This window comes from Macrosteles quadrilineatus, unplaced genomic scaffold (assembly GCF_028750875.1).
Source record: "Macrosteles quadrilineatus isolate MER2022 unplaced genomic scaffold, UCM_ALF_1.0 Scaffold_2__2_contigs__length_208266976, whole genome shotgun sequence".
Taxonomy (NCBI): domain Eukaryota; kingdom Metazoa; phylum Arthropoda; class Insecta; order Hemiptera; family Cicadellidae; genus Macrosteles; species Macrosteles quadrilineatus.
The window spans coordinates 5641970-5658628 of NW_026542595.1; the positions used below are offsets into that span (position 1 = coordinate 5641970).

The window sequence follows — 16659 nt, forward strand, 5'->3', positions numbered from 1 at the left end:
TTGCTAAATTTTATGTTTTTTGGGTCAAAAATGGGAAAAATCTATTTTTACCCCATAAAACCCCCCGTAAACCCCCGTTCCCATGGTCCGATCATGCTGGATCGCGAACTCGTTCGAATAAATGTACGTTTACACGTTTGTACCAAATTTCATCAAAATCGGATAATTTTTGCTCGAGTTATCGTGCTGACGGACACACACACACACACACACACACACACACACACACACACATATATATATATATATATATATATATGAATTTGAACGGATGGTGTTTTTGGCCTCTAGGGACCTCAAAACGAAAAAAAAATCGGTCCCGCGTCCAGGTCTTACCATGAGTACTACGGTAATAGCTTATTCCCTATATGGGAAATTTGCTAAAATAAACAACAACATTTTGTTAGCAAAACTAGTGCTGTATATTTACAACGGTTAGTTAGTTTACAGAATTTTTATGATTTTTACTTTCTCCCCCTATACCATAGTATATGGAGAAAGTATTGTTTTCGTCAAAATTTTCGAGTTTGAGTTTTGAGTGGATATATTCGTTTTGGGTCCCCCTGGACCCAAAAAAGTGGTTTTCGAAGTGATGTCTGTGTGTGTGTGTGTGTGTCTGTGTGTCTGTGTGTCTGTGTGTCTGGATGTGTACAGAGCTAGAGACTACACCTGTGGTCCGATTTCGATGAAATTTGGTATGTAGGTTCTAATCCATGGTATCTCCAGGCGTTTTTTTCATTTTTTTGAAATTTTGATTTTTAATGGGGATTTTCCCATAAAAACCCATAAAAAACCGGAAAAATCGGATTTTCTCAAAAATGGCCCGAACGATTTTGATAAAAATTTAGTGTGTTGTAGTCCTTTAAATTCTGAACAAAATGGTACAAATCTCATTTCTGTAAAAATTACTGTTCAAAAGTTATGGTAAATTATTTTATTTTCCCATTAAAAATCCCATAAAATAACGAAAAATAGGATTTTAGACAAAAATCCGGTTTTGATTTAACATAGTATGTTATGGTCCTTACAACTTTAATAGTTTTTTTCATTTTTTAGAAATTTTTATTTTTAATGGGGATTTTTCCATAAAACCCCATAAAATAACGGAAAAATAGGATTTTCCCAAAAATGGCTGGAACGATTTTGATAAAAATTTAGTATGTTATAGTCCTTTCTATTCTGAACAAAATGGTACAAATCCCATTTCTGTAAAAATTACGGTTCAAAAGTTATTGTAAATTATGTTATTTTCCCATAAAAACCCCATAAAATAACGGAAAATCAGTTTTTCCCAAAATTGGCTCGAACGATTTTGATACAAATTTAGTATGTTATAGTCCTTTAAATTCTGAAGAAAATTGTACAAATCCCATTTTCGTATATTTATTCTCACCGCTTACACATGATAAAGGTTGTTGACAAACTTATGGGAGAAAGTATGTGTCAGAATGCTGATACCGTTTATTTTACATATGTTCATAAAGTTTTTAGAACAACCTAATTTTGTTAGCAAAACATGTGCTGTATATTTACAATAGTTGGTTAGCTTACAGAATTTTTAACTGAATTTATTTTACAATCTATTCATTCAATTTTTAGAACAATAAGTAGAATACTTATCAAAAAAGTTGGCAGGGAGCAAGCACCTGTCCATCGAAAAAGTCTTGCTAAAATAGTTGAATAATTATTTAAGCAAATCTGTACTTTAGGTCCAACATATTATCACTTTTCAATCTGTTAATACACTCACTGTTGTCCAGCAGATTAACCACCAGACTGTGTGGGTGATCAAGTTTTTCTTGATGTTTTTACTATGGTCTGTAATTTCTTCTGTGACAGAAATATTTTCTAATTGTAGTGTCGGATATGAACCAGGGTGCGCCAATAATTCTTCTTAGAGTTTTGGCCTCAAAGCGTTAAATAATTTCTTTATTAGATTTACTCGAGGTCCCCTAAAATTGAATGCCATATTCTAAATGGGTTTGATCATTGCTTTATGTAGTTAAATTGTTTTGACCAAGGCTAATTTTTAATTGGTACCTAATATCCAATTAAGTTGACGAGTCTTCAATTCCATTTGCTGTCTCTTGCACCAGACGTGAGCTCTCCAATCTTTAGTCAAGAGTAAGACCTAAATGTTTTACATTTTCTACCTCCATTAAGGCTACATTATTAATTTTACTGGAGGACATCCATTGTAACGACACAGTATTGTTGTATGATAAAACTTTAATCATGGGACTTGTAATTTATAGCTATGGACGGCTCATCTTAAACATTTTCTTTATTATAACATAGTAATATTCTTGTGGCCATGATTCATCTCACGAATACAAGGAGGAATAACAGATGAAAATACTCAATAACAATTAATTAAACGATAATGATACAACGTCATATTGATAGCACACATCCAAATTCAATAACACTACTATTCTAACCTTTTTCACACCCCCAACTCTCAATAGTATCCACTGGAAAATATACTGATATCAATACACTTTTATAGCTCACCCCAACACTTGATATTACAAGACCAAACATTTGGAGACAAGATGCGCGGTGAAGGGGACGTGTTTTAAAAGCAAGAGTAAAGTAGAAGCGGAGGTGATGTGTGAGAATTGAACCCCCCCCTTCAAAAAGCCCCCAACCCAATTAATACGGCTTATCTGAGTAGAACGGGCGCGGGGAGAGCACTACAATAAATATACCGGTGCAAGTAGGCCATTCGTATGCGAGGGCTCAGGATCCGTCAGTCAGGGGTTGATGAGACTCCCCCTCAATTCCCGGGAGGTGCGAGGGGGGTAAACCTCCAACAGTGGTACAAACCTTGTCACCAACCCACCTTGCTTCTACGTCACTTTCTCCTTTGGCTGTTACTTTTTAGCACCGTCTTACATAGTGATGGGTTGATTACGTTTTTTAATTAAGCGAAATTTACATTTCCTCTTTCTTCACGGGGGAATCGTTCCGCTTGAATTCAGTTTGGTAACTAATAAGTGGAGGCGATGAGAATTATCTTGAAAAAATAGTAAATTATGAAGTATTCATCGTTGATTCGTTTAATAATACAATTACTGAAATTACTGTAATTATATTGTATTGTGTTGTTCAACACGTGCCTAGTCATCCCAATTTTATCTAGCAGGCATGTTTCTTTATAACCTCTTTTCTTAGCTCGTGTGCATCGCATAGAAAATCAACAAAAAAAAATTTTAAATAAAAACAAATTAACATGGGCCTTATGGGTTGCCATGCTGGTGACGATATAACAATACAATATACCATGCAACTTACGATCCTAATTAGACACAATACCAAAACCCTGATACGGTAATGAATCCGGTGTGTTTTTTGGTACACAGAAAATCAAAACAAATGCAAGAAATTCCAATCCCATGTTTTATTTACAGCGTGGGGTAAAACTAGTGAAGTCTGCACATAAAAAATATTTTTGGTCTAGTTTTCAACCACTGGAAGACCTCTAGTATACATAAATGAACAATATTGTAACAATCATATGATTATACTGTATAAGAAAATACTTCCCCTGTGTTAAATTATTTTAAAGTTAGTGAAATATTTAAGTATTGGATCTCAGTATTGTACTTATTCTGATAAAACATAATTTTATTTACTTGATGCCTGGTTGCTAGTAAATTAAACCCCCTTTTATATACATATGTAATCATAAATAGGAGCTCGTTTTAAATCTCAGATTTTTGTCTGCTATGCACCACGAAGGGCGACAGAGCGACACCAGGACTGGGGGGAGGTCACCCTACTCTGCAACATTTGACCAAGTTTAACCCCAATATTTATGACAGAGTTCGATATGAAAAAATTGCAATGGTGCCAATAAACTACCCCCTCCCCCAACCACAGCCATCGCTGATCGCTGGACGATTGAGTCCCCGTGGCGGGGTATAACAGCTGATGTTTTATAACAGCTGTTTTATAAAACCATTCCCGCCATGTGGCTCACGTGATCTGATTTAATAGCAGCACAGGTCTGTATAGATTGTTCATTATTGTCAGGCATACTCAGTGATGTTTATTGCACAACACATGGTGGTGTTTAAAATGAAATTGGTTCAGTTAAAAAGGGTTAAATATTACGTTTAAAATAAAATAATGTGGAGAAATTTATGTATGGTACCTGAAAACTTAAATCATAATAATGTATTATCAACCTGTTGGCATGACATTACTTACCATTGTTATCTACATTATTGTTCCAAGTAAATGCATCCATCAGCACCCGTCAACATGCATTTTAAGCTAGATTTAAAAATAAGCAAAATTTTTTTAGAGCACGGGTAATCGTTGTAAAACTTATATGGTAAGATCAAGATAGTTTACAAGTTGAATCAAATATTTCTAAATCATTTCAGATTTCTTTTTGTAATAACAAGCAACGACTAGAGTACAAATAATGAGGTAAAAACTAAAAAAATAAGACAAATAATGGGACAAACGGGGCAAATAATGAGGACTGGGGTAAAAACTAATATGATTGTAAAAATTATCGAATACAATATTAGGATTTAGGTAAATGTACCAACCACTTGAATTGACCATAGATAATAATTTGCATAAGAAAAATTCAGAGAGCGTTACAGATAAAGAGGACATTTGATTAAATACGTTCTACTATCCGCCGTAACATAGAAAGAAAGTCCGAAGTTACAATACCTACCTTGTGACCAAAACAGGTTCACATCACTTTACATAAGGTTTATTTAACGTCCTTAACCAGGGATAAAATACTTTAAGTTTAAATGTATACTAAGGTATGATTGGGCGGAGGTGTAAAAATATCCGGGTACTCATAACTGTGGGTAAATATCCGGGTACTCAAAACTGTGGGTAAATATCCGGGTACTCATAACTGTGGGTAAATATCCGGATACTGAAAACTGTAGGTAAATATCCATTTTTAAATATTATCGATCGACATGCTACACACAAGTTTTTACGATTTTTTCTTTAAATGACGGCAAAAAACAAGGCTATGCATATCTTATTTGGTTACATCAAGTTATATGGAAAGTAACACATTTTCATGCTTATGTACATTTATAACACCATTTTGATATTTTGAAAACAATTTATACATTTCACCCAGTAGACTTTTTATTATAATTTTAATTCATCCTCCTTAATTATAAGGGGAATGGTTTATTAATTAAGCTTATTCTTAACTTAAAGTGTTACTGTCCTATTTAGGCACTATTTGTACATAGGCCTAATACCTTTTAGATATTCCATCCCCATGTTAAATTTGTAGCCACTTTTTTCCAAAATCGTCGTAGTTTTAGTATCATTTGTATAAGGTTTAAAGTTTTTTTTTCATTGAAAATTATGATTTTCATACCATAGGTCCTCTCAAAAAAATACTGACGGTATAATATTTCAAATCACAAATACCCACTTAAAAATGATCAATACCCAGTGTTTAGGGCGATAGGTACTTAATCGAGTTTTTTTTTAGTTTTAGTTGACCATATTTCCTTTCTAACGTACAAATTAGCTTACTTTTTTTACTGATTTTAAGTTGACAAATCTGAAGAAAGTTTATACTTTTTATAAAACTCTATTGGGTATATACATGGATTTTACACTTATTAGGCAGATCTGGGGTAGGCAGATCTACCCAGTGGGTAGGGTAATTTTAAAAGGGTATCCACCCTGCCCACTGTGATTGAGTATACCTTAAAAGTATAGATGAGGAAGACGATTACGATTATAAACCTTTTTACAAAAACCTCAGTGCCATGATAAAACCTTAGTAATAATTAAAAATTAGTAACATGCTGTAATGTAACCTACATTTGTTAAGCTATACCATAAATTACTGTTGATATGTTTTTGAGTTGGTAAAATGTTCTACGGTTAAACTTGATTGGAATTAAGATTAAAGACTGTTTTCTTAAACTACTTACATATTCGATTATCCACATTATGTCTGGGTTGCCTTTGAATAGTAAATTTTAAATTCCAAACCCTTAAGGACGTCCACACCTTTTTAAAGAGTAGAGGGTTTTCTCAGTATAAGTCATGACTAGCCAATTCACACTTAGATCTAAACCGATGTTTTTAAGTCCAATGGTAAGAGGTAAGAGGCGAAGATTGAAATTAAAAATAATAAAATACTTATAAAACTAAATGTTAACAATTGAGAGTACCTTTGCCCCGAAATCAGATGTAATCTTAGCTTTGAGACTATTTAAGTTTATACTAGTGTAGGTACCTGTTGTTCGAATTCGAGCAATTGCTAAGTATTACAGGCGTTATTTTAAAACGAATAAGAGTCATAATTTCTTTAGAAGATTCGACTCAAAGATTATGGAAATACTGAAGATGTACATAACAGATCGATATAATCTACATTTCTTGTTAATATCTTAATTTTTCAATAGCTGATCTTGTTTTTTAGTGTTTTCTTTACTCATAGCAGCTTTAGGTTGTCCATAATAACGATTATAAAAAAATACATTATTTCAATTTCTTCTCCTTGGTGGTGTTCTATGACTTTCCTAAGTTTCCATAGTATGCAAATCGGCTCTTTCAATGATTACTAAGAAATGCAGCACAGTGTTAATCCAGTTTTCTTTTTAGTATATCAAATTATGCAGGCTCTCTCGCTTTTTTCCATTGTAATATTTACGCCAACCGAAATTCAAATAGTAAATATTTCATTTCAACCAAGTCAGTAAATGTTTGTAGCAAACTGTTAAATTAGCAAACTTATTGATTGTTTACAATTAACATAATATGTTCTACTTCTCACTTTTAATTTCTGACAACAGCTGGAGTTTCATAACCATGTTTGTTTCACATGTTAATCTTAAGGAGGAATACGAAAATTTAAAGGGCCCCAGGGCCTCACTCTCTTATTATTTCTCTAAAAAGAAAGTTTCCTGCACATCTCGACGTTACGCTCTTTTCAATGACACCATAAAAATGTCAATCGGTTCAGTAGTTTCGGAGGAGTAATTGTCACAAAAAACCTGCTTGCGTATTAAATAAGTATATATATATATATATATATATATATAGAATAGATTCCATTTCATAACAATGTAAACGACCGTTCATGTTATTTAACAGCAGAGCAAGTCTTGCTTTAAATCTCATTACTTAACAACAATGCGCTCATTCAGTTGTTTTACTTTACATTTCCAATAATTACTCTGTATTAATTACCTATTAAAACCAGTTCTTGAAATGGAGATAATTAAATTTTCATATTGGAGTAAACACAATCAACACACCAAACATAACCATTCTTATAATTTGTTTACTTGGCTGAACTATTTGGCATATCAATTAAGTAATAATCAGCCTATTCGTTGTAAAATAACATTTACATTAGCATTGGTAGCATTGGCTTACAAAACAAATCATTAGTAAGATAATCAACGGATTTTAATGTGAAACCAAATACGTATGGTGTAAAAAAGAAGATAAATTAACAATAAAATATTGATATTAATAATTAATAAATTTATTTGAGTTAACATGACTACTATATGAAAATAAAATGTATTTGCAAAGCGTTAAACAGCTTTCATGGTTATGAAAAATATTTTCATATATATATATATATATATATATATATATTCTGATTAAAATTTCACCTTCCTTACGAAATTGCTACGAAAGTGCTTTTTTGATATGTATCATCACATTATGACCTGACAAACAAAATATGAAAAACACTTTTTATATACGAAAATTACACAGCCGTAACTGAAAAATTTAAAATTCCATCATATAACAAACTGCATATCAATTAATTTAAAGGCATGATTTTAAGAAAAGTTAAAACCTAATCTTTATCCGTATTTCTTTTATTTACATTTCGACTTATCAATTACAAAAATGTTTTTCCCATGTTAAATGCATGTCAATTGTTTGCAGGGCCGATCTCTTTCGGCCTTGTGCGTCATACATGTTTAGGAATTAACATCGTAAATAAACAAAAAATAGAATATATTATATAGTGGTCAAAACATGTTTATGGTTTATATTTTGAAAACTTAAGAGGGAAACGGATAAAGTTTAGATTTATTGAAATGCAATACCTTAAATTGTTATGTGATTTGACAGATGATACTATTTACAATTTTCTAGTTTTCCTATGTACCGTAATTATTTACAAAGAAATTTCAAATTTTGTTTTTGTGATAATATTGGGTATTAAAAAAAATATAATCTCATAGGGGATGTGATATTTTAATCAGAGTAGAAAAACTGTATTTTCAAGAAATTTACAGTTATAATGATTTTGATCAAGGTATATTTAGTTATGAACCTTTGAACTATACACACAGTAGGCATTGCTTGCGTATATGAAGACAAATTCTACCCATACCCGATAGCAAGTGGGGTATCAGAAAAGAATTTTGATCCTTATAACACTACCAGGTTTATATTATGACAACATGTTCATAAACATCGGCTTAGCGTATTATTACTTCAATGTATATAGAAGATAGATAGATGTTGTAATAGTATATACTAATAATTTATAGATGAAAAGAAAGTTTTAATATGATAGGAAACCATTCTACATTGTATATTCCCTGAAGAATAAGATTGCTCTTAGCAATATTCTAAATATTTACGTCAATAGTTTTGTTGACTACCGTAGGTTTCATGTCCAGACAGCCGTGATAGTCTAGTGGTTAGGACCTTGCGTTGTGGCCGCAATAACCCAGGTTCGAATCCTGGTCACGGCAGGACAATTTTGCTTTTACAATAAGTATTAAATAATTAATTAATTAATTAATTAATTAATTAATTAATTAATTAATGAAATTAAATTGTTATATACAGTTTGCCAGAAAACTTTACTTCGACATTATTTAGTAACACATTACAGTTCAAATTTAAAATACATCGCCGATATATAATGGATTTCTTATTTCATAAGGTCTTCCGCCAGCTATGCTGGCATCATCAGACACATTACAAAACAAAAACCATCATAGCTGGTGAACTCATGCAATTAAAAATTCATTAAATATTGGTGATGTTATTATTTAAAGTCTAATTCAACCATATATTACTAAGTCCTGCTTGAAGATAATTACGATTGTTTAATAAATTGAGTTTCTCAAGCTTATGGAAAACGTTCACAAGGTGGCTTTTGAGACATTAAACTACTTCCTGTCTTTTTGAATCGATATTTGGGAAATAGATTATATTTAGCGAAACCCGTCGAAATCGACGGTTACTTTCAAGGCTTCAGCTAAATCATCTAACTGCAATAAGTAGGGCGAAGTTTTACAAATATTGAGCATTTAGCATTGTTTAATGAGTAATGAGTGTAAAAACAAAAACGATTATTGTGTTAGTTACAAAATATGGTTGATCATTCAATGAATAAAATATTTCCCATACCGTACGTCATAGGAGTACGGTATGGGAAAAACGGTATGGAATATTAATATGTTAACTGGTTTCTCTTCTTTTGGAAGAACCTGTAAATAGTATTAAAATATTATTGGTGGATCTTTTGTGGTACACACTTCCGTGATTTCATCAGTGTAAAGGAGATAAAATCAATGCTTTTATTTGAGACCAAATATCTGTTTGTTGCGAAGGCACGTTCTTACTTCAAACTTCAAAAGTAGGTCAAGCTTTGTAAATTAGATTTTTTACTTCGTTACGTCGGTCATCATAGCGTACTTCTGAGCCAATGAATAACCCTCTAGCATAGTTTTGAGAAATTGGCCGTGGGGTTACTGTTAAAGCTGGAATTACTAGACATGCGAATGCCAGTTGTCTCAGCTTCTACACTTCACTAGTACACTTCTACTAGCACATTTTTATCATTAAAAGAAGGAACTCCAATAATAATAATGTGAAACTTAAATCTACCCAAGCTGTCTTACGGAACCAGACTGATGATTAAAAATATGACACCAAACTTGATCGAAGCAACAATCATCAGTGGTAAGTTTAAAGGAGAAATAGTCTTACTCCCAAGAATACCGATAATTTCATCCGAATTACCCTTTGAATTCAAGCCACTACAACTTCCATTGCGTCTCGCTTTCGCAACCACCATTATAAGGAACAAGGGCAATTCCTGACTATCGCCAGTTTAAATTTAAATTAAGAAAATGCATGCTTTTCACACAGACAGCTGTATGCTGCGTGCTCACCCCGTGGTGGTAGGTACGCCTAAAAACTTATATATTTATACAACTAATGAAAAAACAAAAAAACATTGTTTATCCACTGGTAATTAAGTAAAATAAATATTCTATTTTTGTTTGTGGTATACATTTTTATTATATATCGTAATGAACAAATTAACATTCAAAATAATAGTTGTTAGCGCAGCAACGTGCGCCGAGTAACTGCTAGTTGGGTATTGATCCCCCCATGTTAACCTCATGGGAGAATACCCAACTTTGATGTAAGGTCCTGTCCAAACTAATAAAGAATTTAAAAAAATGAAAACCACTTTAACTATAGATCAGGTCCATTTTTTCTGACACTTTAATCATTAAAATCGGTCAAAACATGAGGGAGGAGTTCTGTTCATAAACATCGGCTTAGCGTATTATTTCTTCAATGTATATAGAAGATAGATATATGTTGTAATTAATTCTTAAAAGTGCTTCTTTGCGTCTGCTCTGATGTCAAGTGGGACGTGCTATATTACTATGTAATGAGCTTCATAAACCAACTGTGGTTTAAACAGACGTTATTATTTTATCATCAGTGGTAGAGTAGGCTGTAGCTTAATAAGATGATTTACATTTTTATTAAAATTCATTTTTTCATTACAAATCTTGGAATTAGTATGGATTAACTGCTGGTTTAACTGTGTTTTATTGTATTGATTGGGTATATTCAAATATACATTTTGGCTTTAAAGTCAGTCAGGTTATGATTTCATGTATCATGTATCTAGACGACTGATTGATGTATTTGAGAGGTGAGAGGTGTGAGGTGAGAGATAGGGAGTGTGGGGCGTCACTAGGAGGTGCTCACCACGGCCCACCCCCTGTCAGGGGAGGAGCCTTACTGTCACACAACACTACAACACGTCCACACAAACACATCCTTGTATACTGGTCATTGTAAATTATTGCGCATCTTAATAAGTCTAAGAGCACACTTATTTATTTTCTAACAAGAAAAATTTTAAGAGAACCTCTTCTAGGTTACGTGCTTGAATATTAATTATCTTTGTTAAAATCTACTTTAATGTAAATTTTTGTTCATCTTAGTAGCCATTCATCATTGGTATCAAATACATCCTAAGGTTTTAGTTGTATAAATATGACTACTAATAACCTAAAAACTGCCCACAACAATAACCCATGCCCAACATTCTCATATTGCTCTTCTTTAACCTAAACTTAAACCTAAAGCTTTAACCTAAACTGTTTGGTATAATGTTATTCGATACATTTTGAACAAAACTAATGTAATTCTTTGAAAATCTTTATAACAATCCATTTAATATATGTATATTTTATATGACAAATCTTTTAGAACTGGTTTGTTATAAGCCTACGCCTAAAAATGCTTGGTTGTATATTTAAAAACGATGTAACAATAATCATTGTAAACTGAATTCGGAACTCACCTTGCAACTGTTTCATAATTTGTACAAAATAAAACGATACACACAACCATGGACTTAAAGAATTGAAATGTGTAGTGGAAGGCCTCTACTAATATTGGACTAGTAATGCGAGGCTTGTTTCATAAACAAACAATTAATTGTTTATGTATTCAGAGAGCTATTTATTATGTATTCAGATAATATATTCTGGGATAGCAATTTATTTTAAAGTATTTGTACTGTAAAATATAAAATATGTCCTGCCGTGACCAGGATTCGAACCTGGGTTATTGCGGCCACAACGCAATGTCCTAACCACTAGACTATCACGGCTGTCTGGACACGGTGGAAATGAGAGTAGTTGTAGCTGGTAGGTAGTGGTCAGTAGAAACTCAACTGATTGTGAGAATGAACCTAATATTCACTAATAAACCTAATCAGTGGAAATTAAAGGAGTATTCAACTGCTTAACAAGTTGAATCAAATCAAATGTATGATTTTATTTAAATTGTTATACTACTTGGAACAGAGTAACAGAAGTTTTTCTATGTTTAAGTTAGATCCCATGTAATATTTGTCAACATCACATGGTCTCACTCTCTGAGCCCTGATAAGGCATGTCCAGTGTCCAGTGTCCATTACAAGCCACACTAGCGGCTAGAGACTAGACACGTCCCACATTGACGACTCTCGTGTTGTTTAACTGAGAGTTGTTCAGTCCAGACCTTGACATCTTAGTTGTTACAAAGCTACCTTATAATGTGAGATACTGAGGTGGTCATATTTACTCAAGTAAACTTTACACTTAATGTTAGGATCACTTCAGGAGTATGACTGTTCATATTTTTATCGTGATCAAGTTTCAGAAGTATTATATGAGTAAAATTAAAAACAAAACCTCCATCCCTGACAAAGCTTATTATATGCGACCCAGGATTGACGGTGATCTACTCTAATGAAGGGGATGGGTGGGGGTGAAAGTGATGATAGGGGTGGTGATAGAGAGACATTAGCATTCGTATGTCTAGATGCACTTAGCCACCGAGCACTTAACACTCAACGCGACGGACTTATGTTGATTGGCTATAGAATGTAGGTGACCAGCGAATTGGATGATTTAAGAGATTTCCTGTATGTGTTAACAGAAGACTTTGAGTTGTATTGTATGCGCAATTAGCTACAGTCGCAATTATTAGTCGTATTGTATGTAAGTAGAGGATATTATTGAATGCAATTAATTAATATCATAGAATGAAGAGTAGTAGGGCAAGTTTTAGACGTAATGTATGTGAAGCTGAGAATTATTATAGAATGCAATTAATTAATATCACAGAATAAAGAGTAGAGTAGTCTTTTCTTTATTCTGTGCTTATTCCTGAACCTGTCTGTACAAAATTGATAGTAATGTTTTCTGGTTTACGGCTGATCAACAAACTTTTTTAGATGTTAAAATTTGTGTAAGTGTAAGTGTATTTCAAATCTTGATCGGTTTGATATATTGTCCTCTAGTTGAGTTTGTTAAACGTTTGCTACTGCATACAGTGACAGGAGAAGGAATGAACTAGATATATAATTTAATACTATGAAATCTAGGTACATTATACCACATAATTCAGGTTATTTAAAAAGTATTAAAAATTAAATTTCAATATAAGGAAAATAATCTTATTACAAAAAAGAAGTAGGTAATATAACAAATAGTCTACTCATAAACAAGCTTTTTGAGAAACTGGCGAGCAAAGTGGTTTTTGTAAACAATAGAAAAACTCAATTTGGTTGATTTTAACGGAAAGTGTTTTTGTTTAATCTGTTATCTGCACACGAATTGCACGTTGTTTTTTGTCTACAAGGTTTTACGTTTTTTGTTGTTTGTTTTTGGTTTAAGGTATTTTTATACCTTATTATGTGACAAACATTAAATTTCATACGATGTGTTTAAAAAGCAGTCAAAAACAATAATTTCATCTTTAAACTACATGTTTCCAAATTTTTGGAATGCTTGTTCACAAAAGAGTATTTAGTAAAATTAACATTGCTGTAGGAGTTGTTCCTCATCTGGTAGGCCTACACTTTGTTTTGATTAGTTTTCAACGAAGTAAGTAAATTAGTAAGCAGAGTAAAGTCGTTTCGCAAATGAATTAAAGTGGATAAAATACCACATCTTATGACAACTGTAGACAAAAATGTTAACGAATATCAAATGCTTATACAGGGTAAAAGAGAGCAATTTTATCTATATATTAATTTGAAACTGCTTTTCTTTGTGACAGCTAATTTGAGAGAACGGCTGGGTGTAGAAACTCGGTAGGGGTCTCTAAAGAAAGGTCTTGGTCTGTAGATGAGCCATCAAAAGAGAAACGTGGTAAATTCCTTTAGGGCTCTGCCCCAGTGGCCTTTAAATTTCCATCCCATGTTATTCTTATGGAGGAAAAACGGGGTTTTGTCACAGCTAATTTCAGAAAAAAGGCTGGGTGTAGAAACTTGGTAGGGGTCTCTAAAGAGAGGTCTTAGTCTGTAGATGAGCCATCAAAAGAGAAACAAGGTAAATTCCCTTGGGGCTCTGCCCCAGAGGCCTTTAACGTTCCCTCTTCAGATTTGTTTACATTACGACCATAGCATACATTTACACTACTTTTGAATGAAACAGCTGTTAATATTTAAATTGTGATTTACTAAATTTGTCAAAATTAAGTATTTTCAATGGTTTTTTTCTGATTTTAAAATCGATTTTCTTCTGAATCGTGCCATGTTTTGCAATATAATTGACTATTACCAAATCAGTGGAAAATCCTAATATCACAGTAACTCTTAAAATAATTTCTTATGGAGTTAACTATTGTATGGGTTGGTTTCTGCCTTTTTTACCACTTCTTGGAGATTACACGTAGACGATATTCTTTGGCGTATTGCATCTGTAGTAGACGATACTTGGTTGGTATAATTTTTAAAATTACAATGGAAAAAAGTGAGAAATACTGGACAATTTGATATACTAAAAATAAAACTGAATTAACACTGTGCTACATTTCTTGAGCAACAATTGAAAGAGCTGATTTGCAAACAATGGAAACAGGAAAGTCATAGAACACAACCAAGTACAGTAAAAGAAATAGAAATAATGTTTTTTTTTCATTTATAATCGTTATAGACAACCTAATGCGGCTATGAGTGGGGAAAATTTGTAGAAAACACTAAAAAACAAGGTCAGTTTTTGAAAAAAGTTAAGATATTAACAAAAAGTTTTAATTATATCTAACTGCTGTGTACATCTTGAATATTTCCATAATCTTTGAGTCGATTCTTATAAAGTAATCGGAAATTATGACTGTTATTCGTTTTAAAATAACACCTGTAATGCTTCAAAATTGCTCGAATTCGAGCAACAGGTACACTAGTCTTAGATTCAAACCTAAACTGCTGAGGATCCACAGCAGAATAGCTCATAATAATTTAACAAACTGTAATTTAAATAGTTTTCAAAGACACCATGGCCATATTTAAACTTTTAGTACGGCATTTGTTGACAAATTACTTTTCAAGGAGAATTTACTAAAATAATTTAGTTTACTAAAATTAAAAACTTTACATTTCTTGCTAGTTTTACAAAATAACTAAGTAAAAACTATGAAAGCTACAGCTACTGATAAAGTATGGAGAGATTTCACGCTTTTCATTGCTTCCACCTCTTGATAACACAGTAATTTATTCCATCTCAAGTTTTCGGAGCTGATTTTCACCTGATTGGACCCTAATCAATGACCCACTGTTTCCCTGACTTTTAATTAATTTTGTCAGAGATTTTCATCTAATTAATTGCATCTCATTGCCTTCAACCATCAACTGTAACGCCGTTCTGCAGTAGATGTGAGATTAATGGTCTTTACACTCTCTGTCGAAATTATTTGCTGCTTCTACCCGGGGTTGTTGTTTGTGAGGGAAAATAATGATAATTCATATAAGAGATAGAGTTATATAGTAGTTAGGTATATTTAACACAATGAGGGCGTTAAACATCATTCAGATTATATAATCATATGGTAAAGCAAGGCTCGTCCAAACCGGAGCGGGACAGCGGCGGAACGAATTCCCACGCGAGATTTTAAAGTACATGGTGATACATGTAACCATAGTTCTTTGGACCACCCACACAAGATCAGTGCCGCTGCCGTCGTCCCGCTGCGTTGTTCGATCGTCCCGCCGGTTTGAAGCATGTTGGATTTTCCCGCTCGCACCGCCGCGGGACCACATGGATCATATGACGTTTTAGTACATATGTTATCACATCCAGGAGTTCATCAAAACATGCGATTGTCATTCTAAAATTAATATAGAACCGCATTTCGTCTTTTTCTAGATCCAACATAAAGGTATGGTAATCGCCAAATACATTTCTAATTTGGTAAATTTCTTGAACCCAATCGGACTGCCCTCTTCATCCTCAGCTGTTGCTAGAATTTTCCTGAAGCTTCTTTTTCTTGTGTCCTCAGATTCATAATTTGAACTCAAAACACAATTACAAAAACATTCACAAATCACAAGCATTTACTAAACTAAGCTGAAAATGAACTGAGGAGAAGTCCTGTTTTCCGCTGCCATCCGCTTCGGTGTGGGCTACCTCATTCCCGCCACGTACCGCTGCCGCTGGTTGCAGCCGCGCCGGTCACTCACGCCCTTTCCTTCCGCGCCGCTCCCGCCGCTGTTCCGCTCCGGTTTGGACGAGCCTTTAGATTTTTTGGCAACATAAAAACGTGTCTGTCGGCCGTAATAAGAGTATAACATTATATATGCAGATGTGAAACACGAACATATTTAACAAACTTAGTTAGAAACTTAGACTATATGTCTATAAAGAATGTTCTAAAAGTATATAAAATTAGTAAGGCCTTAGGATAGAGTCACATTACGATTTAGTATTATCACAGACAAGTGGTATTATTCACTAAACTAAAGAATAAAATAAAATACAAAAATTCCCCAGATTAACTTTAAATTTATACAAGCTTGTAAGTTGCATATGACCTAAATATACAGGGTGTCCCGGAACTCTACCAATATTTTAAGGC

The 16659-nt window shown here is 33.1% G+C and overlaps 2 non-coding genes across 2 annotated transcripts; one reads left to right on the forward strand and one right to left on the reverse strand.

Moving 5' to 3' along the window:
- Positions 1-8675: 8675 nt before the first annotated feature.
- Positions 8676-8747, forward strand: Trnah-gug (transfer RNA histidin (anticodon GUG)). Its single transcript has one exon. It is a non-coding gene; the product is annotated as a tRNA-His (tRNA).
- Positions 8748-11857: 3110 nt separating this feature from the next.
- Trnah-gug (transfer RNA histidin (anticodon GUG)) lies at positions 11858-11929 on the reverse strand. The gene has a single exon. It is a non-coding gene; the product is annotated as a tRNA-His (tRNA).
- Positions 11930-16659: the final 4730 nt, after the last annotated feature.